Source organism: Macaca thibetana, chromosome 8 (genome assembly GCF_024542745.1).
Source record: "Macaca thibetana thibetana isolate TM-01 chromosome 8, ASM2454274v1, whole genome shotgun sequence".
In the NCBI taxonomy this organism is placed as follows: domain Eukaryota; kingdom Metazoa; phylum Chordata; class Mammalia; order Primates; family Cercopithecidae; genus Macaca; species Macaca thibetana.
The window spans coordinates 134,191,127-134,217,963 of record NC_065585.1 but is presented as its reverse complement, the minus strand read 5'-3'; the positions used below and the strand labels follow the sequence as shown (position 1 = coordinate 134,217,963).

At 48.5% G+C, this 26,837-nt stretch overlaps 2 protein-coding genes across 3 annotated transcripts in view; one reads left to right on the top strand and one right to left on the bottom strand.

The window, feature by feature from the left end:
• BLK (BLK proto-oncogene, Src family tyrosine kinase) overlaps positions 1-23,959 on the bottom strand; it is a 76,074-nt gene extending 52,115 nt beyond the window's left edge. For both annotated transcript variants that reach the window (XM_050801086.1, XM_050801085.1), the window contains exon 1: positions 23,184-23,959. The gene's annotated coding sequence lies outside the window, so the exon portion shown is untranslated. The remainder of the gene's footprint in view (positions 1-23,183) is intronic.
• The window catches only part of FAM167A (family with sequence similarity 167 member A), a 93,965-nt gene continuing 69,069 nt past the window's right edge, over positions 1,942-26,837 (top strand). Inside the window, exon 1 of the mRNA XM_050801125.1 lies at positions 1,942-1,956. The gene's annotated coding sequence lies outside the window, so the exon portion shown is untranslated. The remainder of the gene's footprint in view (positions 1,957-26,837) is intronic.

The following is a 26,837-nucleotide window of genomic DNA, read 5'->3' as shown; positions in this document are numbered from 1 at the left end:
CACAACAGTGTTGCTCAGTGGTGAAAATGTGGCAGCAGCCAGTGTCCATGGATAGATGAATGGATAAGCCCAATGTGGTCTGTATGTACAGTGGAATTCAGTCTTACAAAGGAAGGAAATTCTGGCCCATGCTACAACATGGGTAAGCCTTGAAGGCATAGTGCTAAGTGAAATAAGCCAGACACAAAAGGACAAACACTGTATGATTCCACCTAAATGAAGTCCCTAAAGTAGCCCTATTCATCGACACAGATGGTAGAGTAACAGGCATCAGGGGCTGGGGGCTGGGTTGGGGAGTTAGTTTAATAGGGCTGCTATAACAAATATAGTTCTTGGGAAAATGGGAGAAGACAGAAAATACACAGGACATACTAGATTGTCTTTCTCTCAATAGATCATTAATACATGTTCCTTGAGGAGGTCAGAAAGATCCTCTGGGAGAGACAGCAATAGGGCAACCACCGCCCTTCTGAACTTTCTTTGCACCGCAAGGGGGAAGGGCGGTCATGAGACCCACCCTCCAAGTGCAGGACTCAGGGGCTGTGAAGTCCTCACTGTGCAGTGTGGTCTGAGAGCGTCCACCACAGTGTCTGTTGGGCTTCCTGTTCTTTGTTACAGTGAGAAAGACATCAGGCCCTGGCACCCCCATTCTGCTTTCTGTTTCCGAATGGGACTACTCTAGGGACTCATTTAAATGGAATTGCAGTGTTTCTCCTTTGTGTCTGACTCTTTCCTCTTAGCGTCATGTCTTCGGGATTCATCCATGTGGCAGTATGTGAAGGAATTTCCTTCCTTTCAAAGGCCGAATGATATTCCATGGAATGTACAGGCCACAATCTGCTTATCAGTTCATCTGGACATGAACCTTCATTCCATCTACAGTGCCTGACATCCCAGACCCGCGAGTGCACACGCATCTCCACACCAGGAGACAAAAGCCTCCCAAAGCCTTTCCTACAGGCAATGCCCCTGGGTATTCTCTATTCTATATGATTTTGTTTTTAAAATGCCAGCAGGAGCCCACTCAATTCCACGAACAACTAAAGCAATTCCCTGTTTGATTTCCTGTTTGAAGCCAGTGTTCTGAAGAACACAGGCTGCAGGAAGCTGCTCTGGGCCGTCCCCGCGTGCAGCACGCCGCATATGACATGAGGCACTACAGTGGTGGGGAAAATTGCATTTTAAGCGCTGATACAATATTAGAAAAGATAAAAGTCTGAAAATTAAGGAGGTAAGTGACTGGCCTATAAAGACAGAAAAACGATGCAGTTAAAGAAAATGGAAGGAAGGGGGAAATAGAGGCGGGCACCAGATGAGGGCAGCAGCAAACGAAGAAGCCAAAGACAGTAAAAGAATGCCCCAGAGAGACACAAGCAATTAAAGGGGAGCAGGGAGGACCCCCGTGCGCCGGCTGCTTACTTCATCCCAGACACTCCCCCAAGCTCTGAGGACTCAGGTGGAGTCACTGACATGCCTGACCCCTGGCACTACCTCTCATCTCCTGTTCATCCTCAAAGCCTCCCAGGAGGCCAGCTTCCAGGCCTCCCCTCTACAGGTAGAGAAACAAAGGCTGACGGAGGTCAAGTTTGCTCAAGGTCCACAGCCGGGAGTGGGGCAGGGAGGATGCAAGCCCAGGCCACCTGGACTTCCAGGATCCATCTTCCTTCTGTGCTGTGGCCACCTCCACCCAGCCCAGGGGACAGCACACCCCACTGGAGAGCTTCCATCTCATGGCACCAACCAGCAAAACAGGGCAAAACCCTGAAAGTTCTTGGTACATTGCGACTGGGTGTTTGCAGTGACTGCTGGCCCCTGCGGAGAGACTAGGGCAAGGAATCCCAGAGGAGCAGCTTGTTGGGGGATGTGGGGGGAGGGGGAGGACTCCAGAGGTGGTGAAAGTGATGTGTGTGCATTGACCCTGGAGTGGGAGCTCCCCAGAAAGGGGAGGGGGCTGAGGTCAGCAACTCCTAGATTTGAGCAGGTAGAGGTGGCTGGTGGGTTGGATCAGAAATGATCTGGGACTGTAACAGCTTCCTGGGCTCCTGCATATGATACAGAAAGTCTGAAACAGGGCCAGGAATCTGTGTTTTTTACCCCTCAGCCTCGTTCTGATGCACAGCCAGGGCTGAAATGGAGCCCTCCTAAGCCTGCAGTGGCCCTGCTGCATAGGCGTATCCATCAGCAACTTGCCAGGATGGGTCCAAAGAGTAGGCTCTGGGCTACTCTAGCCCAGAGGTGGGGGCAGTGCAGTCACAGGGGCTGAGTGGATGGAGAAGGCCCACAGTGGCAGCTGTGGCCGGGAGCAGCATCTCTGCAGTGTCACTTGCACCCCAGCCTCTCTCCCAGCTGTTCCCCTCACTGCTCAGAGCTCAGCATGCAAGACGGATCCTCCACTCTGCTCTTACAAAGCTTCTGAGACCTGGGATGACCTGCTGGGCCTCAGATCCCTCGGGGAGGCCATTGCGGGGCTCTTGCCTATAGCCCCCAGACACGCTTGTCCCCGTGTTTAGCATCCTTCTGCCTTTAGGATGGGACTAAGATACCAATGCCCCTCTCATAAAGGACAAGCGGGTTTTCTTGCATTTGCTGGGGCAGCAGACAGGAGCACCCCGTGGACAGATCAAGGCTCTATTTACTGAGTCGTGTCTTTCAGCTGAATTGGAGCAACCATTAGACTCAGCGACAGGTAGCGCATGGTCAAGGTGACCAGGGATAGAGGCATTGCCCAGACCCTGTTCACTTGAAATAACAAGGATTTTCCTCTGCTCATTTCCTGAGATACCGAAACAGAATGGTTCCTTGTGCCAGAAGGGAAGGTCCGATCCCCTTGGCAGATCCTGTGTCATTACGAGTTTTATTGGGTTCAACATCAGAAAACACCACAGCCATGGAGACCTATAAAACGCCCCAAACATTTCCCTCGCTACCAAGGAGTTGAATTCTTTCCAAGGCGCAGGCTTCTCCTAGTGAGGGAGACTCTGAATCCACCTGGGCCAGGCCCAGCTGCTCCGTTACCACAAGCCCCCTTCACACAGGGTCCTCATGCAGCGCACGGCGGCAGTGTGGGCTGCCCACCAACCACACTTAAATCACATGGAATTCAATAAACGTCTGCAACCTGTTCTGAGCACCACTCTGTAACTCTGGCTGACTATTTAGAAGGCGTTTTGGGAATGCAATGCCTCAAAGGCCTCCCTGGATCACTTGGTATGAATTTTGCAGCCCAAGGTGCAATCTTGTACCAGTCACTTCATCTCATTGTTTCTGTCTCCTCTGTGCAATGAGGGCTGTGGGTGGATGGTCTCTGAGTTGCCTCCAGCCCTAACATTCAGGGGCTATGATTGTACCACAGATTAAGGGGATGCTGAGGGACAGACAGCCTGGGCTCTGCTCACAGCTGTGGAGGAAGAGGGTGGAATCTGGAGATGGTCCAGCCCCAGCACTCTTGTGCCCTAAAGGAGCCCAGGGGTAACACGGGGCTCCATCAGGAATGATGCTGTGGTTTCTCTTCGCCTCTACACTCCCTCTCAGTCTCCACCAAGATCCACGAATCACCAAGGTCTTCATTGCTGCCAGCATCAGCCTCGTACCCCTGCTTTTCCATGTCCCCCTCCCTACCATCCACACCCACTTCAAGACACAGAGGTGCCAGTTCCTGAGCCAACTGCGTGTGGTGCATTGAGGACGAGCCCTGGGACCCAGCGTGCTCTGCTGAGGCTCAAGGCCAGAGACCAATCTAGGTCATGGGCATGGACAGGAGGGATCTCGTAGGAGGATAAAACAAGAAAAGTAAATATTTTATCAAGGACAAAAAAGAACTTCAAGAGAATCTTGCTTCAGCCTTCAATGAATAAATAATTCTTTTAGAAAGGCAATCACGTTATGCGGCACATAAGACCTTAAAATTGAATAATCTGGCCAGCTGCGGTGGCTCACGCCTATAATCCCAGCAGTTTGGGAGGCTGAAGTAGGCAGATCACTTGAGGTCAGGAGTTTGAGTCCAGCCTGGCCAACATAGTGAAACCCCGTCTCTACTAAAAATACAAAAAGTAGCTGGGCATGGTGGTGGGTGGTGCCTGTAGTACCAGCTACTCAAGAGGCTGAGGCAGGAAAATCACTTGAACCCAGGCAGGGGAGGTTGCAGTGAGCCGAGATTGTGCCACTGCACTCCAGCCTGGGTGACAGAGCAAGACTCTGTCTCAAAACAAACAAACAAACAAAAATCCAAAAGCCTATGTAATTTGCAGTAAAAATTTAAAATCTCTCTGAGCCTCAGTGGCTTTACCTATAAAATGGAGGACGGAAATATGTTTTCTGCCTGCCTCGAAGGATCAAATTGATAATACTAAAATAATTTGTAAAACATGAAGTCCCATATAAAAATCTCTGTGGGGACCAAACTGTAAAACCTAAATTATTAGAACTGTTGGTCTTTCAGACTATCCACGTCTGGGTCAGACGGCTGACATGTTGTCAGAGTGATTTCAGGGCGGGGTTTAGGATGAGGAATTTTACGTGCTTATAAGGATATTGACTAGACCTTGTTAAGAGATCATAACAAGTTCTGCAAAAGAGCTAAACAAACAACGCAGTTCTTTGGTGTCCTCTATGGGTTTGCTTGAAGAACTAGTCTTCATTCAAGATGTCGTCCACACATCACCAGTTCTGTACCCGTTAAGTCATCCCTTCTTCTGATCCCGCAGCGCTTCTTACAGACCAGTAGCATAAAACTTGCATGTCTGCCTTCTAAACTAGACTCCTCCTGAGCTCTTCAAGGAATAGGCTTTTTTGTTTGGTTGGTTGTTTATCTTCGTATTTTCAGGCCCCATCTTACCACTTGAAACACTGTAGACATGCAGTAAATCTTTTTCTTCTTTGAATGAATAAATTAAATCATCAAACAATCACAGAAAACCCAAACGTAAGAAAATGCTTACTTTTCCACCTCCCGACAGCATCCTACTGCCAGAAAGAGTAAATAGTTTAATTTACCAAGACAATGGTGGAAAGATGTCATTCCTACCCGCAACCAGTGTTATCCGAAGTATTGATTATGGAGCGTTAGCCAATACTTTGGGATCAAGAGGGCACATTGACCTCATGTTGAATGTTGCACTACATCTAAGACGGCCAAAATGAAAACATAATTTTCTCCTTTTTGTTGCATGACTGTTTGCCATATTTCAGGAAGTCCATCCCCTTTAATGACTGCCAGTTTTCAACAATAATAAGTGGGAAACCTAGCAGAGATGCCCAGAGGAAGAAAAGAGAAGAGAAATTGAATTACACCCCATGTTCTTTGCTCCAGGTATACACACTTGCATTTAAGGAAATTTAAGACAGAATTTCTAAGAGAGAAAGGAAATCAAACTTATTTAGGAAGTCAAAGTCACTCACTGGTGCCAGAGAGGCTGTTGTTAATAGAAACTGCTGTGTGAAGAGAAGAGGCCGAACTGTATTCAGGAAGTCAATGGGCTGAAGTCTTCCACGTGGTTGGGTGGAACTTTTGGGTTTGGTCTCTTGAATTTCAAGGTTTCTTTGGCTCCTTCAGTCTTAAGTAATAACGTCTCAGTTTGGTAAATACAGCTGACCTCCTATGGTGAATGCTTGCAGCAGGAAAGAACAATTAACCAACCACAATATTTCTGTGTCAGTCTGACTCCCTGGTGAGAAATGCAAAGCTTGTGGGGATTCATCTGTTTTAAAATGCCAAAACATTTCCTTTAGTGAAGAACCACGGACAGCCATAATCAAGGCAGCATCTCGTGCTTTAACACATCAGCAATTAGCTTTGGTTAAAAAAGTAGAAATAGAAGCAACGGCCTTAACAAAGAGGCACTTGGCCGGGCGCGGTGGCTCACGCCTGTAATCCCAGCACTTTGGGAGGCCGAGGCGGGCGGATCACAAGGTCAGGAGATCGAGACCACGGTGAAACCCCGTCTCTACTAAAAATACAAAAAATTAGCCGGGTGCGGTTGTGGGCGCCTGTAGTCCCAGCTACTCGGGAGGCTGAGGCAGGAGAATGGCGTGAACCCGGGAGGCGGAGCTTGCAGTGAGCCGAGATCGCGCCACTGCACTCCAGCCTGGGCGACAGAGCGAGACTCCGTCTCAAAAAAAAAACAAACAAACAAAAAAAAAAAAACAAAGAGGCACTTTATTTATTTTATTATTATTTTTTTTTTTTTGAGATGGAGTCTCTGTCATCCTGGCTGGAGTGCAGTGGTGCGATCTCGGCTCACCACAACCTCCACCTCCGAGGTTCAAGTAATTCTCCAGCCTCAGTCTCCCGAGTAGCTGGGGCTGCAGGCGCGTGTCACCATGCCTGGCTAATTTTTGTATTTTCAGTAGAGACGGGATTTCACCATGTTGACCAGGCTGGTCTTGAACTCCTGACCTCAAGTAAGAAGTCGCTGCCTCTCAAAGTGCTGGGATTACAGGCATGAGCCACCTCGCACGGCCCACAAAGAGGCACTTTAGCAAAGTGGGTGCGTGCACACAGACTTGACAGCAAGACAGATTGGGTTCAAATCCAAGGTTCCCCACATGCTTGCTATGTGCTTTTTGGTGAGTACTTCTGAGTTTCAGTTTCCTCATTTTAAAAATGAGGATAATATATTCCCCATCCCATTACTGGACCTCTGTATGTAGGCAAAGATCTTTCAATTTCTTTCATTTCAATCTCGGATTCCCAGAAAGGGGAAAAGAGACAGAAAGAAAAGTTGGGTCTTTTAAAAAACATTTTTTGGGGCCACAGCCCCCGTTGAGAACCTGATGGAACTACAGACACTATCCCTATAAAATGCACTTATCACATACATGTCAAATGTTGTGCCCAGCTTCAGGACCTCTCCCCCGACAAAGCCCCACAGTCATTCATGGACTTCTGATTAGAAACCCTGGTTTAGATGATGGGACAAATGCAGCCAAAGCCTTGGGGTTTGTTTCCTTATGAGTCATCTCATTTCACAGAGAGGAAAGTCTGCTCTCCGGCCAAAGACCACATCAGTAACCCTGGCCAGCAAATATGGCTGTCAAGGAGCTGGAGAAGAGAGATGAAAAACTCAGGTCACTATCACACTGACTTCAAATGCGATTCAAAGCTCACCCCACTCCAGCCCCCAAATGAATGTTTCATCTCCCCATATCATCATCGTTCCTTGAAGGGATTAGGAAGGAACACTCTCCAGCTCCACGATGTAATTTAGAATAACTTTGCAAGCTCCATGTTATTTTTTCAATCATCACCTGCTATAGTGATAAAAAAAAAATATGGAAGCAAACGAAACACCCGATTGAAATGGTGATAGGAGAGTTCACACAGTGAAATATTATGCAGGCCCCAAAATGATCATTTTGAGTCCTCAAAAGTGATAAAAAAAAAATAGCAGTGGGAAAGATGCCTGTGTGATGATAAAAAGAAAGAAAAAGAAAAGAGAAGACTCTAACGTGTTACATTCTTTATGATTCCAGCAGTGAAAACTGTGCATCAGATAAATCAAGATGAGTAGCTCTTAGGTAAAAGTGTTAGGCTGGCGGAATTATTGATGGTTTATATCTGTTTTCAAAGTTTTCTAGGATATTATACAATGTTTACAGTTTAAAAGTCGGGAGAAAATTACACATCTGTGCAAAATCAGGCCGTTCTTCCAAGTGGCTGTGGCCAGCCTGCCCCTCTAAGTAGTCCAGCTCTTTCTGTGGCTTCTCTGGTGATTAGGCTGAAAAGGCAGCCGGGCCGACGCAGACGCGGCAGAGCCTCCCCAGGCTTAGACAACCACAGAACCCGAGCCGGGTGACTGGAAACAGTGGCAAGGGCACAGTCACATTGCAGCGCCCACCCTACTTCTTATCAGCCCCCGTGCAGTTCAAGTCTGCAACATGGAGACGGGCTCATGGAAGCAGGCGGGGCATTTCCATGTCTAAATCCATGTCAGCCTCTGATTTTTGGATTCACGTCATCCACGAACTGGCTGTGAGTCAGATATCAATGACCTGTCCAGGCCAACAACCCTGTGGGCTGTGGGTGGTTAAGTCCCTGGGCTGCCAAGCCCCAGGCCGGGCAGGCTTCCTGCTGGCATCGGCTGATGCTGGAAACAGACCTGGGGTCCCCATGACATCCCTTTGGGTGCTGTGAGGTTAGCTACTCCCACAGCAGCCACTGAGAGAGGATTGCCAACTTTTCCTGCAGTGTAACCGGAGGGAGGGGTAGCAGCTTCAACAGTCAGGCGGCCGCTGTGACCTGGTTAAGGATTAGGGTCAGCACCTGAATCATTGTTGTGATGCCTCCGAAGTAATAGCAGCGCCAGCTGCAGGCAGCTCATGGCCCACGTGCTCCCCACAGGCTGGGCTGCCAACGACCTCCTTTGCCTGCAGCTGGGGGGAAGTGATGAGTAGGAGGCACAAAGGGCTCCCAGCATTTCCTTCCCAAAGCTCTCAGTGGATGGGCAGGCACTTCCCTCGAGCCCTGAGAAAACCCCTCCACCACGGCTCCTCTGGCCTCTGCAAAAGTGAGCTGCTCCCTCATCTGATGGCCCCAAAGGCAGGACCGGCCCCCATCACAGTTGCATTTGGGTCGGAAGGAGAGATGGTTCCACACAGCTGACACTACGGCGGCTGCCGTATTTCTGCCCCGCTGAGGCCCAGCACAGTGTCTGGCTTTCGATTGACTAGTGACTGTTCCAATGCCAGGAGACCTGAAGGCAGAGGGAACGCGGGAGAGGACTGACATGAAGGACCTTCTGGCATAGGGTGGACAGAAGTGGAAAGCAAGGAAGAAGGGAAAAGCCGCTGGTGGGGGCTGGAGCTACTGTGTGGACAGGAATGCGGCTCACCAAGAGGGGCCCGAGGAAAGCCCCACACATGATGGCTTCGCCATGGGGCCGTGTTTTCAGGCAAACTTGGGCCAGCGCCTCCTAGCAGAGGAAAGCTGTTCCGGGTCCCAGGTTTTCCGAGGCCTGCAGTCACCTAGCACAGGCCCCGTGTGAGCACAGCTTGAGCTCACCCGTTCTTGACTCTTTGTCTCCCCCGAGTAGCTGTGCATGTGTCTGCAAGCCACGGGTGATTTCACAGCATGTGCTTAGCCTTCGCGCCGTGACACTCTTCTCTTGCCTTACAGTAGTGGCAGAGGCGGTGGTTAATGAAGGCAGACGGAAGGTTCAGAGCACTGGCGTTGGGGTCAAACAGTCCTGAGCCTGCACTTTGGCTCTGGTCCTTCCTACCCCTGGGCCATCGGGCAGGTTCCTGATGACATCATGGGACTGTTGTGAGGACGATGTGACTTTAGGGGTGAGAAGCACTCAAGGCCTGGACCCCCTACTTGACCAGCCTGCCTGATGTGCCACACAGAGCCACCAAAGGGCGCACTGGAAGGCCATTGACTCTACCCCCAATTAGCAATGCTGGGCCCTGAAGCCCAGAGAGAGGAAGTCACACAGCCAGATGGCAAGGCCAGTGCTCAGGTGTAGAAGTGCTGGCTCGGGGAGAAAACTAGTTTGCCATGGACTGACTGTCTTTAGCAATCTTTTCCCTGCTCTCCTGGCCTCAGGTTCACCCTCTAGTCCTAATCCAGGTCACCATCCTGTTTCACTGTCATCTGCACCCTAGGCCTGGCTGATCTTTCACACCCACTGAGCTGTATGTTGACATGGACCCAGTAAGCCCCCAAACCCCCAAGCTGGTCCACTGGGACTTTCTGATCGGCCTCTCCTAAATTCCAACTGCTTGGCCACTCCTTACCTGGACCTTTTATCTCCACTGGGTCCACTAAGCTCCTGTCTCTTCAAAGTTGTTTTAAAGCTTTGACTTGCCTTCTTCTAAAAGCTCCCAAAAGCCCTGCAGGGTGGATTGTGTCTTCCCCTGCAGTTGGGGTGGCCACCCCTGCCTTTCTTGGGGGCCATGACAGGCCGTTCCCCTGGCAGGATCCATTAGTGACATCTACATGGTGGTCCAGACCAGGGCCACTGCAAATCCAGGACCATTCCCAGGGGCAGGGTTTGCCATGGTAGGAAGGTAGGACATTCTGCCTTATTCTTCTACAATCCCAATCCATCGTCCTTCCAATTCTAACTGGTTGTCAAGATGTCCACGCTCCCTAGCCTGCCTCAGTTTCCTTCCCCACTTCACTCTTTCTGTGCCACAGGTGCTGTTACTTGGCTCCCGGCTTTGTAAAATCACAGTGTACATTTGAACTGCATGTTGGAAAAAACATCAATGTCACAAGTTCAGTGATGCTTGCACATTGCTCTGTCAGCAGATGGGACAGGCCACCTGCTTTTCTGAGACTGTTATTCCTCCTATTTATTATTTTCTCTACCCATGCCTGAACCCATTCACGTTGGTTCTGCACCCATTGTCACAGGGAGGCAGAAAGAGAGACACAAGAACTTTCCTGCTTTCGGCCCGTGATGCAGATGTGACTGACTGAAACATCTTGTTGAGTCAGCTTGGGCAGCTGGAGCTCAAGTGGCCTCCTTGAGAGTCCCATCTGGGGGGCCCCGGAGTGGGAGGATGCATTCCTCACCCTGGGACGTGGCCCGGAATCTCTGAGAGGTGGCTCGGCCAGGGCCAGAGGCTGGCATGACATCCTGGCAGCCCCCTGCATGGACTGATGACAAAGACCAGATGGGCCACCCCGGAATTCCTGAGACTCATGAGGCTCCCAGAACTTGCACCCCACCCTGGAGAAAGGGGTGAAGATCCTGAGCTGAGAGGTCAGTTTCCTCTCCCCAACAGAGACGTAGATATTACTAAATAGATTTTCTATTTTTGCACACCAAGCTGTGGACTGAGATTCACACTCAACATACATAAATCCAGTCTGTCAGTCATTCACCTGAGCCTGCCCACACCCCTCCAGAGGCCAGGAATGCCCTCATAGGAAGCCTAACCCGCCCTTCCACCCTCCAAGAAACTAGTGCCATTGCCAACAATTGCAAGGATTCAGCACATTCTGTTTTCTTTTTTTCTAAAAAATGATAAATGAGCCAAATACATCCCTGAGTGTCTTCAGGCTGTGACCTTGGGAAGACAAAAAGCCCTGGCATTGTTCTCCTCCAGGTCTGCAAACAGGACATAAAAGAGCTTCAAGCACATTCAAGGTCACCTTAAAGACACCCCATGATGTGGCAAAGAGATAGCTCCGGAGTCAGGCTGGTCACCTTCTGCATGACCTCAGGAAAAGCACTCAGCTCTCCAGGTGTGCAGCAGGGAACCAGGATGAAGAGCCATGTGCACCTGGCACCTGGCACCTGGCCCAAAACCTGTTCTACTGTCTGCCTCCCTGTTGGGCCCAGTGTGGGAAGCGATTTGTCATGCCTGGTGGGGACAGGGGCAGGGCGAGAGGAAGATGGGGAGAGGTCTTATTGGAGGTAGGGACGTTAGGACTGGACCTCCAAGGATTCACAGAAGCTCTCTGAAGGAGATGGGCATTTCAGGCAGGGAGTGGGGTTGGCCAAAGCTCGGAAGTGTCATGTGTGTCAGGGAGTCCTCAGGGACAGGACAGATGGGCCCAGCGTTCCTGGAGAAGAAAGGAGACCCAGACTGTCCACTCCCTGGAGGCCTCAATGGGAGACTTGGCCCTTGTTCTCAAACATAGAGGAGTTTATGGTGGCTTTACCCTGGGGGTTGATAGGGCCACATGTGAGTTTTAGAAAGACCTTGCCAGTCACACATGGGATGAATTGGAACATCAGATTCTGAAGGCAGATAAATGAGCTCCAAGGATGCAGAACTGCCCAGTCTAGAGGGGGTGAGGGGCTGAACGAAAGCGATGGAACTTGGGAGCGAATTTGAGAAAGGAGAGAACAGGTGTTATTGCAACTTTGCCCTCACTCAGGGACACCGACCAGATGCTACGGTTGACCCTGCATTGAGATGTGAGTGTTCAGGTCACCCTCTGGCTTGGCAGGTCACCATGCTGGGCTCGGGGACAAGGGGTGGAGGGAGTGGGTGCTGTCTCCCATCTCCAGGCCCATTCCAAGTAGAAAACAGAGACCTCTTGCCATTTGACAACAGAAAACTTTGTACAGTAGAAAGAATAGAAAGAACTTTGCAAAGGATGGTACTCCAGCAACTAGATTTCTACAAAATAGATAAGGCTTGGGAAACTTGATGGCGCATAATTTATTTGTTCATGTTTGTTGCAATGATACTTGTCATGGTAGGTGGTTTTGCTGTTGTTTTGGTAAGCGTGTAGGCATACCTGTATGTGTGCCTGTGCATCTTTGTGTGTTCCTCTGTGTCTATGTATTTCTACATGTCTGTGCATGTGTGTATATGTGTGGGTGTCTATGTGTTTCTGTGTGTTCTTATGCGTGTGTGTCTGTCTCTGTGTGTGTGCATGTATGTGTCTGCACGTGTCTGTGCATGTGTGTTTGTGCATATGCTCTATATCAATCACCCCCTTGCTCGAGATATGGCCACAGAGATGTCCTCATTTTGGTCTTTCTTGTTGTAAAATCCTTGAAACAGAGTCCGCATGGGCCACTTAGGCCAAACGCCACATGCTAGAGAGTGCCAGGGTGCCCAACGCTAAATAGGCAAGCACCCTTATCAGGCCCCATCTCAGAGGTGGGGACGGGGCACACTCCTCGGTCGCTTAGACTGTCCTCGAGCAGCAAGTCACCACATTGGAGACGTTTTTTGAGCACATGCTCCATGGAGCCTGAGCTAGCAGCCCCTCCCACCTGCAATTAACTAAAAGTATTTAGCTATGCAGATTGATAAAATATATTAAACGCACGTCCCTGTGATGGCATTACACACACTCGGATAACCAGCTCCTGAAGGTGCCTACTTCTCTCCATTCAGATTTATGCCTTCTTCCTCAGTCGTTTGTCAGCAGGTCTTCAGTCAACAAAAGGAAGACAAAACATCAAGATGTCAATTTTCTTACACGCAGGTCATTTGGACAGTCCAAAAATAAATAGGAGGAGGGAGGGAGAAGGATGGAACTCCATCATGAGAGGGTGGCTTTATGGGCAGGCAGCAATTAGGGGAATCTGATTTGAAAACAGAAGGTTCCGTGCTGCCAAGGTGTGGAGCCATGAATGTATGGCACATGGCCCCCACTGCAATCCGTGCTATCCCTCTTCAAGGGGCCTTGTAGAGAAAGGTTTGAAACCCTTTCCTTGGCCACAAAGGAGTGTGGCTGTTGTGCAGGTGAGTGGGATCTTTCTTTCTTTCTTTTATTTTTTTTGGAGATGGAATCTCGTTCTGTTGCCCAGGCTGGAGTGCAGTGGTGTGATCTTGGCTCACTGCAACCTCCACCTCTTGGGTTCAAGCGATTCTCCTACCTCAGTCTCCTGAGTAGCTGGGATTACAGTTGTGCACCACCACACCCAGCTAATTTTTTGTATTTTTAGTAGAGACGGAGTTTCGCCATGTTGGCCAGGACGGTCTCAAACTCCTGACCTCAAGTGATCCGCCTGCCTCGGCCTCCCGAAGTACTGGGATTACAGGTGTGTGCCACTGTGCCTGGCTGTGAATGGGATCTTTCTAAAGCCAGGACCCAAGCTCCAAGAAAGGCTGGGGGGACGTTAGTCCCAGGGTAGATCCCTTCGTCTCCTGGCCGGGAGCCTCTCTGGGGCTAGTTTTGATTCCCACTTGCTAGTTCCCACAGGACACTTGTCTTGGTGGCAACGTGGGGCGCAGGAACCTGGGAAAATGCCCTTGACCAGCAGGGGAGGGTGGGAGCCGGCAAGCCTTTCACTGCAAGCCCAGGGAGGCCAGCAGCCCCGGCAGAGGTGAGGCCCTGGCAGGAAAAAGGGCAGAGTGGCCCCTTCCATCCTCCAGACCTGCACATAGGAACCCCCAGCCTGGTGATCCAGAGAGCAGGTGTCTCCTTGCCAGTCTCAGCCCTCAGACCTCGCCAAGGAAGAGCACCCTCTGCTCACTTCAGACAGCACACAGAGCCCCGGTCCACTGCAGGAAACCGCCTGGCCACATGCTCACACTGACCCAGTGGCAAAGGTCTCTCCAAAAAGGGTCACCCTGCATGAGGCTTGGGCACAGGATGGAACAGAAAAAAAAGAGCACCCCTTGTTGACACAGGGGCAGGTGACAAAGCTGCACCTCTCCCTTTGGGAGTTACCAGATGTCAATCCTTCCTGTGCCAGCACCCCCAGATCTTTCCGATCTGATGAAACCGGGTAAAAGCTTCTTTGCAGAAGAATGCCCACCTACATACAAACTCGCATCCAAGATCGGGAACTGACAGGCTACCTGGGGACTCATCAGGATCCCAGGGGCTGGAAGGTCAGAATCAGCTTAATCCACTAAGTGCAGAACATTAAATGTCCTTTTAGATGCTACCTGTGGTTGTGTGCTTCACACATACACAAACATTCTTTGCACTTGAACAACCTCAAGCATCAGCACCTCCTTACGTTTTGCACCCCAGGTGTGTCTTTACCACCTCCTGGTCCTGGCTCAGCATCCCAGGTATCAAGGTGTGCAAAGAGGCCAACAGAGAGTGGGGATGAGAAGGCACCCAAGAGGACATTCTTGTATCACATGGTTGTGGAAAACAGCAGCCGTTTGGTGAGTGAGGACTTGCGAGCCCCACAGTGGCTGGCAGCAGCTGGTGTAGGGACATGACAGCCATGGGGACAGGTTCTCCATCCAGGCCCATAGACCCACCCCCCTTTCCCTGCCACCAAGCACAAAGCAGGGTCACCCACCCAGGCCTCCACCGTCAGGCTCAGGACTCAGGAGAGCCCAGAAGGCAAGTTATTCTCCACTTGTCCCCACTCAGCTGTAGACCCTGATCTACAGTGTGGCCTCGAAACACTCTGTCTCCCTGTCGGTGACGCACTGGGGGCCAGCTTGTGCCCGCGTGCAAGAGCTGATCGTTAAATTCTCATGAATTTTGTGAGTTGAATTATTCAAATCATTATGCAAGATTAAGGTATAAAAACTGTATGGGCCGGGCATGGTGGCTCATGTCTGTAATCCCAGCAGTTTGGGAGACTGAGGCGGGTGGATCACTTGAGGTCAGGAGTTCAAGACCAGCCTGGTCAACTTTACTAAAAATACAAAAATTAGCCAGGCATGGTGGCGGGTGCCTGTAATCCCAACTACTTGGGAGGATGAGGCAGGAGAATCCCTTGAACCCGGGAGGCGGAGGTTGCAGTGAGCCGAGATCATGCCACTGCACTCCAGCCTGGGGAACAGAGTGAGACTCCTTCTCAAAGAAAAAAAGAAAAAGAAAAAACTGTATGAAATTAAAATGATAAAAAATTAATGTTAAATCACACAAGATATAATTAAATGAATTCTATTAAAGCAAAGGTTATAAATACTTAAACCTTATCACTTCCTAATTATTTTTACTACATATTAATAATAGCTATGCTTTGAGGTTCTTTAATTGTGTCTGTAAGGCGGAAGTACTCTATCATGCTATGCTACTGCGCGTCTCAAACCCATGTTCACACAAGTCGTGTTGGCGACTTGAAATTGGCCCTGGTGGGAGTATTTACATAACAGCAACAGGCAAATGCTATAGGTTGACATTGATTTGTTTCGTGGATTTTCTATACTTAAAAGAGCATCTTCTCTGTAGCTAGAACACTGTGAGTAGCACAAAACATTGAGGAAACTTTTATGAATATTGAAAAACTATTATCCAATTCAGCAAAGAAGCTGCTCATGGCACTAAGGCTGCAGCCTGCCAGACGTCTTTGTTGTTTCACTTTGATCTGCTCCTTAACATGAATGAACATTTCAGTGTTTGCGCCGACCCCACACTTGCTCATCCACTGCAACCATTGCTTGGCTATAGATATGATGGTGGCAAAGACACGAAAGCTTTCTATGAGACTCAATTGCCTATGCAGTATTTAGGATAGGGACTATTGCATACTTTGTTATTACTTGCAAATTAAGTGCTATGCATCCTTTATATCAGTACATGTTACTATAAATTATATATGTATACAATACATTTGCTTCCCGGAAAGCTGGTTGTTAAACATTTACCAGCAAGCCATGCTCTTCGTCTACAAGATGCCTATCTTGATCTCACACTGGCAGGTGCCAGCAAGCCCATCAGATAGACGGACAGACACCACAAAGTAGAAATGATTCCTTTCCATGCTAATGTGTAAAAAAAAAAAAAAGAGTTTAGCCTTTCCTATAAAGCACCAAATAAAATCAAGAAAATGGGCTATGACTTTTGAACCTATTTTCATGTGTAACACTTTAAAAAGTATACTTTTATTTATTCAAATAAAATAAAAAATAAAAGTATCATTTAATTTTTTATTTTTTTCACTCTCTTACCCAAGCTGGAGTGCAGTGGCGCGGTCTCAGCTCACTACAATCTCCACCTCCTGGATTCAAGCAATTCTCCTGCCTCAGCCTTCTACGTAGCTGGGATTACAGGCGCCTGCCATCAAGGCTAGCTAATTTTTGTATTTTTAGTAGAGATGGGGTTTCACCATGTTGGCCAGGCTTGTCTCGAACCCCTGACCTCAAGAATCCTCCCACCTTGGCATCCCAAAATGCTGGGATTGCAGGTGTGAACCAGGGCGCCTGGCCAAAATAAAAAGTATTATTTAACTTCATGTAAAAATCCAGTTGCACCACAGAAATGGCAGGAATAAAAGAATCTTAAAATAATTTTATATAATCTTTAACAATAAAAGGTAGGGTCAGGCATGGCAACTCACGCCTGTAATCCCAGCACTTTGGGAGGCTGAGGCAGGCGGATTGCCTGAGCTCAGGAGTTTGAGACCAGCCTCAGCAACATGGTGAAAACCCATCTCTACAAAAAACAAAAATTAGCCAGGCATGATGGTGCACACCTGTGGCCCCAACTACTTGGGAGGCTGAGGTGGGAGGATTGCCTGAGCTGGGGAAGTGGAGGCTGCATTAAGCCATGATTGCACCACTGCACTCCAGCCTGGGAGACAGAGCGAAACCCTCTCAAACAAACAAAAACAAAACAAAACAAAACAAAGAAACAGGCCAGGTGAAGTGGCTCATGCCTGTAATCCCAACACTTTGGGAGGCCAACGCAGGTAGATTACTTGAGGTTCAGAGTTTGAGACCAGCCTGACCAACATGATGAAACCCTGTCTCTATCAAAAAAAATACAAAAATTAGCTGGGCGTGGTGGTGCACACCTGTAGTCCTAGCTACTCCGGAGGCTGAAGTGGAAGAATAGCTTGAACCCAGGAGGCAGAGGATGCAGTGAGCTGAGATCAAACCACTGCACTCCAGCCTTGGCAACAGAGTGAGACCTTGTCTCAAACAACAGCAACAACAAACCCCCAAATCAATCTAAGGTGGAATATGTGTAAAAATAAGCTATTTCTATAACTGCAGTAGACTCACAGCTGGACATTTAACTGCAGTTTGGCTCCCTCAGTGAATTTTTCTATTTTGTGCACAGATAGGGAACTAATCCTTAGTGGGCACCCACACTATATATCAGGCTCTTTCAGAAATGCTGTCCTGCTTGTATTTGTTTATTTATTCATTTCCTGATGTTTCCAGAAAAGATTTGAGACCACTTATAAAAATACATACAATACAACAGGATAGAAAAACAAAGAAATTAGACCAAACGGTAAGTTAGGGGCAGAAAAAAAAATTGTGTATAAAGCTGGTGCGCGGAAATACAGACTGTGACATGCTGTTACCCAACTGCTGGTGGTTAGATGCAAATTGGGTTCTAAGTGTCCTGGAGTCTAAAGTACAGAGAAGAAAATATTCAGTTTGAAGAGTCACAGTGTCTGTAAGACATCCATTGCTCCAGGGAGGCATGGATTTCCTGGATCTGGAAATCCATGATTCCAGATCCATCTGGAGATCCTCCCCGGGCTCCTTCTATGGAGGTCCCGGGTGGAATGGCGAAGAGCTTAGCGTCATCTCAGCAATAAATGCCACCGTGAGTTTCCAACCTCTGTTTCTTATGCAGCTTTCAGCACAAGCCACAGCAATGTACCCATGCCAAGAAAGAATGTCCACATCTGACTCAGGAAATGACATTCTCTCAGCATCTCAAGCACTGTGAGATCCAACCATAGAGCTCTTGGACTGACTATCTGGATACAGTGGAAGTTCCCAAAATACAGTTACGCATTGCTTAACCACGAGGATCTGTTCCGGAAAACGCGTCATTAGGTGATTTTGTTGTTGCGTGAACATCGTGTACAAAACTTAGATGGTAGAGCCTGCTCCACACATAGGCTGTGTGACATAGCCTGTTGCTCCTAGGCTCCACACCTATACAGCCTGTGACTGTACTAAATACTGTGGGCAGCAGTAACACAGTGGTGAATATTTGCATCTCTAGACATAGAACAGGCACAGTCAAAATACAGTGTCTTCATCTTATGAGACCACCATCATATATGCAGTCCATCATTGACCGAAATCTTGTTATGTGGCCCATGACTGTGTCTAGGTTCATGTCTCTCAATCTTATTAAATTTACTATCTCTTTTGAGAAACAACACCATGCTCTCCTTTTTGAGATTTCAAAATGAATATTGGGCATAAAAGTATATCAAAGAAGTTGTCATGTAAGATGTGTCTTTTTGAAATACAAGGACCCCCTGGTGGTTCTGACATTGAGAATTGAGGGCAACCTGTAAGAAATGTTGTGTGCTCCTCAGCTTCAACTCACCTAAAAATCAGGGCTTTGTAATTTAATTCTGATAATCCTGTGATGTGCTATTATCAATGAATAAAGAAGTAAGACTGAGAGGGTATAATTAACCTACCCGAGCTAGGTAAGCCTGCTAGTATATAGTGGGATCAGACTATTGTTATCTCAGGAAGGCACACATGACCCGCTCACATTGCCAGGACTGGACCTTGTACTGGAGCCCTCTGGTTGACAAGGCCAGCATCTAACCACTACACTGCAGGATGGGACTGCTCAGATGTGGCTGCTTTGTCTGACTTCTGTGTCCAAGTCCTTTCCACTTCCTCATATCCACAACACACTGAGAAAGAAAATTAAAGTATCCTTCCTAGATATTTAACTGGGTGATTCCAAACATTTTGGGGCTCACAGACCCCTTTGGGAATCTGACAAAAACTGTAAGTACCTACCTACACAAAAGCTTGCTTACAAGTTCAGGGAGCTCAGAGCACCAGGAAACTCATCAGGAATCCACGGACTCAATGCTCAGGACCCACTTCATCCGTTAAGCGCAGAACCTCAAATGCCCTTATAGACATCTCATGGCATTGTGCGTTTCACACATACACAAACCTTTCCTGCACTTGAACGACCTGAGCCTGGGAGCCTCCTTACATTTTGCATCCCAGGTGTGTCTTGTTTGCCTCCCACTGGTCCAGGTTCAGCATCCTAGGTACCAAAGTGTGCAAAAAGACCAGCAGCGAGTCGTGACGAGAAGGCACATGAGAAAACTTCCTTGCATACAATGTGGGAAGCACTAGCCCTTTGATGAAGGGGTTGCACAAGCCCCACAGTGGACGAGGAGGAGCCTCCTCTATGTCTTAGGCTCTAGATCCCCATCCCATGGTTCTGTTCCGTTCTCATGTCTGAGCTCGGGGGTGGGTGCAACTGCTCCCACTTCACACTCCCAGCTGGCAGGTGCAGAGCCAGACAGACCTGGCTGGCAGGAAGCCCCAGTGCTTTCCTCTATACCACACTGTCTGCAGGAAGTGGAATGTGCCAGAGGCCTCAGATGCGTGTTCTCTTTCTTCCAAGGGTCCTGTCAAAACCCCAGCAAGCTGATGGCACTGGAGTATACCACAGTTAGGGATGATCATTCAATTATCTTTGCTTTTCCTCTTTCAAGCTTTCATCTTCATGTCTTAACCTGGATTTTCATTCAAGGTTTTGCCCTTGTGTCTTTAACTCAAGAACCACTTTACCAGATACCCCTGATGGGCCAGGCACTGTGCTGGGTGCTGGGGCCTCGAGGCACATGTAGGGCCTGTCCTTGTCCTCAGGAGCTTCCTAGAGAACCTGGCAGGCCTGCAACCCAGAGCCCTGGGTGTGTGCTGTTGGTTGCTGGGGACACACAAATGGGCTTGGGCACTGTGATTGGGAGGAGACATTCGCACCTACCCTGGATGTCAGAGCAAATGCGAGTTGCCTAGGTGGGAAGGTGGGGAAGGGATTCAGGCAAGCAGGAGCATGCCACAGAACATTCCAGAAATGTGAGGGCTGCTATGGGGTAGCAGCAGGCTGGCAGTGGAGTAGCAGATGTGACAGGAAAGGCACTTCAGCCCCACGTGTAATCACCACCTTTTAGCTGTGATTTTCCTGTAAGAGTTTTGTGATTGATTTCCATCTCAGTATCTTGAGATTTCCATCTACGTGCTGTCTTCCTGTAGCTTCATCATTCTTTTTTCCTCCTCACCTGCTTCGGAAGCTTTTCTCTAATCAGGCGCAGCATCGCCTTTGAGCAGGGCTCACCTGCTCTGCTGGACCTGCAGGGGGGGCCAGGTTTCTCTGTCTTGCTGTTACCTCTCCACATACATGAACCCTGCAAGCCAGGATGCTGGCCACCGGTGACCAGTCCCCAAGGCTGCAGACCCCAGGCTGCAGGTGGGCTCACAAGGTCAGAGTCCTCACTCAAACAGGAGCTGGCCCTTTGAGTCCCCTCTCTACATCCTGGAGGCCACAGTTTACTCTCGAGGAAGGTCTGTCCAGCCCAGCTCACAGCCACTTGGCAGACCGGATTCTATGAGGCTGGTTGAGCCCAGAGGACAGCAGATTACATCTGGCTGGAACACTGTACTCCCCCAGGGGCCTGGGTCCTTACTCCCTCCATTCCTGGCTTTCTGCTTCCTTCCTGGAGAGGAGTCAGGTCTGGGTAGCTGGGCCTGTGCTTGGGGTGCCAGGAGCCTGCACCAGTGCAGTGAGTTTGGCTGGGTAAATGAGGCTGTATTCAGTCCTGCAGCCCCTGCCACAGAGCAGAGCTCGAAAATGCATGCTGGCGCCAGGCGCGGTGGCTCACACCTGTAATCCCAGCACTTTGGGAGGCGAGACGGGTGAATCACGAGGTCAGGAGATTGAGACCATCCTGGCTAACACGATGAAACCCTGTCTCTACTAAAAATACAAAAAATTATCTGGGAGTGGTGGAGGGCACCTGTAGTCCCAGCTACTCGGGAGGCTGAGGCAGGAGAATGGCACAAACCTAGGAGGCGGAGCTTGCAGTGAGCCGAGATCGCGCCACTGCACTCCAGCCTGGGCAACATTGCGAGACTCCATCTCAAAAAAAAAAAAGCATGCTGGGCCAGTCGCAGTGACTCTTGCCTGCAATCCCAGCACTGTGGGAGGCCAAGGTGGGAGGATGGCTTGAAGCCAGGGGTTGGAGACCAGCCTGGGCAACAAAGCGAGACCCCATCTCTTCAAAAAATAAGATTAAAAAATTAGCCAGGCACAGCAGCATACCTGTGGTCCCAGCTACTCAGGAGGCTGAGGTGGGAGGATCGCTTGAGCCCAGGAGGTCAGTGCTGCAGTGAGTTATGATCTCTTGCCACTGCACTCCAGCCTGGGCGACAGAGCAAGACCCCATCTCTGAAAAACAAAAAACATGAACAAAAAACAACCCCCACAAAACCCATTGAACAACACGACAACAAAAAAATCATGAGAAATACCATGAAGAGAGGCAAATACAGAGCTATTCTGGAGTAAGGTAGGGGTTGGGAGAGAGAATGATGGATGGTCAAAAATGCAAAAGGCCTGCTATATTCGAGAATGTTCAAAGAGAGGGTGCGACCGCCAGGCCATGAACGCCAGTTTTCCCAAGAATGATCAGGATTTGGCTACTTCTGCTCTGAGGAAGAATGAGTCTAACTTTTCTTTTAACTCTTTATTTTGAGGTAATTTTAGATTTGGAGAAAAATTACAAGGATAGTACGGAGAATTTCCATATTCTCTTCACTGGGTTCTTCTAATGTGAGCACCTTAACTAACCATGGTACGTTTGCCAGAACTAAGGAGCAATTGTTACCATAATATTAGCGAGACCCCAGACCTTGTCTAGATTTCACCTATTTTTCCACTAACGACCTTTGCGGTGTTGTTCTGGGATCCAATACAGGATGTGAATTCTGGGTTTGGGTGTCCTGACCGTCATGTCTCCTCTGATCTGTGACACTTTGCCTGTCTTTCTTTGTTTTTCATGACCTTGACATTTTTGAAGATGAAATATGATATGGAATCTTCCCCAATTTGGATTTTTTAATCATGATGCTTTCTCATGATTAGACTAGGGTTATGAGTTGGCGGGAAGAACTGCACTGTCGTGGCAGTTCACAATAGCAGCCCAGCTTATTCCTGGTGATGCTAAGCTTGATCCCTTGGTGAAGCTGGCATCTGCAGGTTTCTCTACTGCAGAGCTACTATTTCTTCCTTTCCATACTCTTAGTCCAGGCCTCACTCAAGGTGAGGGGAATTAAGCCCCACTCTCCCGAGGGAGGAGGATCTGCACATATCATAGCAAATTCCTCTCTGTTACCGTGAACGCACGATTCCTTAGTTCCTTGGTAATGTGGGTAGATGAGGGTGAACTTCATCCACCCACATTACCAGATAAATGGAAATATTGTCAAAGCCTTACAATTTAAACAAATCCTTTCAAAATATGTGATCAACTATGCTTTCCTTTTCACAGTTGGTGTTTCCTGGCAAAATAGATCTCTTAACCAAGAAGATCATCATTACATCTATTCAGTCACCCCATCCCTGAATGGCTGAAACATGGAACAACTTCATTCAGAAACAAACAAAATAAAATGAAAGCAACAACCAGTCATTTGCTTTGAGCCAGATGCTCCCCGCGCGTGACCGCTGACCTCCGTCAGCTCTGCGCAGTCAATATCACCTCCTATCAAGAGGCCGAGTGACTCGCCGGGAGCGCAGCAGTGGCCTGTGTGTGCCCACCCAACCCCCTCTCCACATCCCACGTCCTTTCTTTCCTCTGTGGCACATTCACTGCCTTTTCCAAAAAGCAGAATCTACCCTGGATGGATGAACTTTTATAAATTAAAATTCTCAAAACTGGAAACGCACAAACCACGGAGCAATCGATTCAGAGCTTAGGCAGCGATCCTATTCATGCCTCTTCCTCCATCTGTGGCACCCACAGCAATGTCCTTGCCTGCTTGCCCCACTGCTGGCCTTAGAGCACCATTTACACAATTTAAAGAAGACGATAAAGAACCCGGAAGACAGAGGGCCTTACCTTGGCAATGCTTCAGTGGTGTTTCACCATAGCTCTTCAAATCCCAGCACCCTTACAGTGGAGCAGACTTCCAGCGACAACCAGCAACTTCCAACACCATCCAAAAGCAAAAGCCAGTCCCAGATGAATTCTTCTCATCTCAATCAGTTTTCATGGCTTGTGGCTTTCTACCGGCAGCAGACAGAGGTGGCAGCACCCCCGGTCTGCGATCAGAGCCTCCCCAGCCCCCAATGAGCAAGTGCAGCAGGGGCTCCGCCCTTCAGCCGAGCCCTCCTGAAGCTCCTGTGGGCTCCCTGGGCTTGGGGGTGTCCCTCTGCTCCAGGAAAACTTGTGAGGAAGGACCATGAGTAGCTGCCCTTTCTCTAGCCCTGGGCCACGTGGGTCACAATGCCCCTCTGTCACCAGAAAATTTTCTCATGGGGTTTTGGTTTAACAGCACGGCTGGTATTTTTCCTGCACTGACTCCGGCAGAGTTAGCAAACCTCCACGCTGACTCTACAAGGTAATTTGCCTTGCCTTGTGGACAAACGCTGTGGATCTCATGGAGAGAGCTTGGGCTCTACCATGTGCCATCTGTGTGCACCACGGCAGCCGTTCTCTTGGCCTCGCTGATTTTGTTTTGTCTTTAAATGATGCTAATAATAGCTAGCTCACAGGATACTATCAGCATTAAACGGTAGAATGGGTATGAATGGTGGGCATAGAATTGGTGCTTGGTAAGAGCTAATTTCCCATGTGTTTTATAGCACCCTAGCTAGTAGTTGACTTGGATCTCAGAGCCTCTTCAATGGTGAAAATTTACTTGGCTATGAAAACTCAGAGGAGTAGAGAACAAGAATAATGGAGGTAATAGGAGAAGGATCCCAACATCAAGAGTGGTGAGTGGTGTCTGGAGTGGTGGGTGGCATCCTGTACACAGCAGTCAAGGGACCGATGGGACCAGGAAGGTTTCTGTGATGACCTCAGAGTCTCGCCGGTCCAGCCAGACACAGTGAGCCACTGGTCAGCTGGTTCCTTTCCACCAGTGTCTTGATATTGGCTTATAAGAGGAAGTCACTCAGTGGGCTCTCTCTTCTCCCTTCATAGTCTTGGATCCTTGAGAGTGGGTGTGGGGGGCAGACAAGGCAGCTTCTACCCCGCAGTCCAGAATCTCAGTTTCCTCATGGAGTTCATTTCCTTGGATGGGACTAAGACAATACTGAGCTGTGAGTTGCAGGTTTGACAGGTGTTCACGTCAACAGAGGCAGCAACGCAGAGTTCTGGGGTTTTAAGACACTGTGGAAATAATCTGTTTCACTTCCCCAAGGGGTTTTTGTGAGAATAAATGGATTCATACATAAAAAGTATCTATTACCATATTTAGCACATGATAAACTCCAAATACCTGGAAGCTGATGTGAATGTGGCTAATTGCTTTAAGTCCCAAAGTTGATCTTCTCTACATGGTAGCAAAGGGCTCAGAACAATGTCCAGAACCCTGGGCCTGCTCAGTCCATGGCAGCTCCTGTTAATTTACTCTTACATTCGTCTCCTGATACCTACTATGCAGACCCAAACATGAAACATGAGTTCCAAATTCTGCGAGCTTCTGATTTAAAAAGTAACTGATTTGAGATGAGATGACTTAGTCTTCCTATTTCAATTCAATTAATGCACCACTGTTTTTCTGAACACCTGCTCTGTGGTAAGCACCCGCTGGAGGCTGGGGATACCAATGCAGCTACGCTCCATCCTCCTCTGAGGGTCTCAGCCTAAGGAGCTTGGGGAAGGGGCCTGATAAGGAGATCACTGCAGTGGAGCATAGTAGATGTAGCCAGAGGCCTCAATGGGGCACAGTGCTAGACCAGAGGCGGGGGCAATAATTCTATCAGGGGTAACTGGGGGAAGCTGCCAAGGAGATGGCTTTGAACATGGTTCATGACTAAGACTCCTACAGACTCTCAGAGACAGATCCCTGGGCTGAGTCTTTACTGAACCAGGATGTTGTGATGCTGCCTGAACCGCCTCTAACATTTTGTCAGAAGGGCCTAAATAGATGACTTCTGGACAACTTTTATATACTTGGACTTGAGGATATAGAGAATGTAGCGGAGAGCAGGAAACCCAGCTTCCTACGAAGAAAATACATTTTCCGTCTATTCCAAGGTTAGAGTGGGAGGGGATGTGAGAGTTTGCAGGGAGGAGTGCTGGCCCTTATGTGATCTGTGATAAAACATCACCATTCTGTCCACCCCAACAGACAGAGGTTGGAAAATAACAAAAACACAATACCAGACACACACACAAACACACACACACACACACACACACACACACACGATTCCAGCAGCCACTCAGAAAGAAAACAAGGAAATGACTTTGCTCATGGGTTCCAGATGTCTGAGCAGAAGTGAAAGTTAATTTCAGCCATTTTCACCCTCACAGTCGCAGGCCCATGAGAAAGGCAGAAGAGAGGTGGGGAAGGGACCCCAGGGAGAAGATGGGCACAGTGACACTTGTTAGGGGAGGCTTGGGGAGTCTTTTGTTAGATACTTTTGTTAGAAAACCTCAAAGAGGTTTTCTCAAGGCTGGACTAGACTAGACCCCACCTCTGAAACACCCAGTTCAGCGTTCAGCATCACTGGTTCTCCCATTTATTTTTGTACATTTGAGGTGACTTATGCAAAATTCAGCTCTCCTTCCATGTGCTTTCACCAGCCTCCTAATATCAGTACATCTCTGATCAAAATCAAAAGCTGTGGGCAATAAAGTATTTAAGTGGAAGAAACGTGAAACTAATCCAGTCCAAGATTCACCTCAGAAGGGTCTAAGAAGTTGGCCAATTTCTTTTTGAAGAAAACTAGTATAAAACTAGACAAAATTGTCAAAACAACAATTTCTGGGTACTAGAAAATGACCAAAAGCAGACAACGAACTGATAAGTGTTTAATCTTATAAAGCTGCTCCTGCATCAAAATGGCCATGAGTCTGTGGACATCTTGCCTGAAGCTCCCCAGCCCCTGGCCTGAGTGAGGAAAAGCATTAGGTTACCTAATGGGAATGGTGGGCTTGGTTTGAGGGCTATCATTGAAAACCAGTAGCTAGGTGGGGTGCGGTGGCTCATGCCTGTAATCACAACACTGAGGGGGGCAGATCACTTGAGGTCAGGAGTTCAAGACCAGCCTGGACAACATGGTGAAACCCCATCTCTACTAAAAATACAAAAATTATTTTGGCGTGATGATGGGCACTTGTAGTCCTATCTACTCAGGAGGCTGAGGCATGGGAATCGCTTGAACCCGGGAGGTGGAGGCTGCAGTGAGCTGAGATCCCACCACTGCAATCCAGCCTAGGTGACAGAGTGAGACTCCATCTCAAAAATAAGTTAAATAAATAAATGAATAAATAAATAGATAAAAAGAAAACCAGTAGCTATACCAGCAGAAGGTGGTAGATTTGGTCTGGGATGGGGGAAATGAGAATCTGAAGTTTTATGGGTTAAAGTTCATGGAATCAGTTCTAGGGAGAAAATAAAGACCTGCAGCTTTACTGGCTTGAGGTTACAGCTTCTGTTCATGGCAGACAGGAGATCAGCCAGAATTGTGATGAGGAGGACTTGGAAGTAAGCAAGCCATGAGAGGGCTGAGACAATAAACTCCCTGCACATCTGTGACT